This window comes from Callithrix jacchus, chromosome 13, assembly GCF_049354715.1.
Source record: "Callithrix jacchus isolate 240 chromosome 13, calJac240_pri, whole genome shotgun sequence".
Lineage (NCBI taxonomy): Eukaryota > Metazoa > Chordata > Mammalia > Primates > Cebidae > Callithrix > Callithrix jacchus.
Genome location: NC_133514.1, coordinates 43,783,020 through 43,784,229, shown reverse-complemented (window position 1 = coordinate 43,784,229; position 1,210 = coordinate 43,783,020). Strand labels below are relative to the sequence as shown.

The following is a 1,210-nucleotide window of genomic DNA, read 5'->3' as shown; positions in this document are numbered from 1 at the left end:
AACATGGTCGCACCACAAGTAAAGTCGGAAGTGGGACAGAGAACGCTCTGAAGGCTGGTTAGGTCATCCGAGATCATTAAAAATGGCTGACCCTAACAATATGTACAAAAATATAAAATGTAAATAAAAATACAAACAAATTTCCTCTTTAAAGTACTTTTAAGAAAAAAAGCAGGGCCTTGGAAGTTTTGGTTCTTTTTTCCTCCCCTGTTGCAAATTCTCACGGTTTGGGTTGGGTAGTGGAGAGCGCGTCGTGTCATCTGCCGGTGGCACTGCCCACGGTGGGCGGGCCGGCCTCTCTACTCGAAGGTGACCACGTTTAGATTCTGAGACCGGAAGTGGAGGGTGAATAGGTCACGGCGGCCTTTTTTTTTTTTTAGTTTAACTTTTCCTTTTTTGCTGTCTAATCATCCTCATCGGTCTTCTGCTTCTTGGTATCGACATCATCATCCTCATCATCTTCAGCTGCCTGCTTGCCCGTAGCAGACTCAGCTTCCTCATCTTCATCTCCATCCTCCTCCTCACCATCACCTTCTTCTTCCTCCTCCTCTTCCTTCCCACCTTCTTCCTCTTCTTCATCTACCTCATTGTCAGCCGTCTGCTCCCCATTGTCCTCATTCACATTCCCGTTAGCAGGGGCGTCTCTTCCATTTTCCGCCTGTTCCACAATTTCCTTCTTCTTCAAGTCCTTGGTGGTGATTTCGGAGCTGGTGTCTACCGCTGCGTCTGACATGGTGGGGCGCGCCGGTGATCCGATGCGAGGGATTAAAAAGAAAGAGAGAGTTCAAGGACTCTGGCGATAAAGCTGCCGGAGTCTGCGAGGGCCAAGGAGGCGCGCGGTGGAGGCAGCTGCGGCGAGCAAGGAGTCGGACGAGGAGCAATGCAAAGATGGCTTTTCAGAGCAGCCAGTGGGGGGAGAAAAGTTCTTAAGCATTTTATCAGGAGTAAATGATATCCCCAGACGGAGATTTGAATTCTATCGAGCAAAAAGGTCGTGCCCCAGACCACTTGAGAACAACTTTTCTTATATCTTTTTGAAGTTTTCTCACCCTGCCAGAGTTGCACAAAGAGAAGAGAAGAATAGGCAAAATAAATTCACACAAATCAAAGCGTACACAGCATAGGGGCCTCCTGGATGCCGTGGTGCTTAGAATGGCATTTTCTCGAAAGCACTTTATTTCCTCTTTACGCGTTGGATTGTTGCTTAAGG

At 47.9% G+C, this 1,210-nt stretch overlaps 1 pseudogene; it reads right to left on the bottom strand.

The window, feature by feature from the left end:
- Nucleotides 1–350: 350 nt before the first annotated feature.
- Nucleotides 351–917, bottom strand: LOC100395262 (prothymosin alpha pseudogene; annotated as a pseudogene).
- Between the last annotated feature and the right edge of the window lie 293 nt (nt 918–1,210).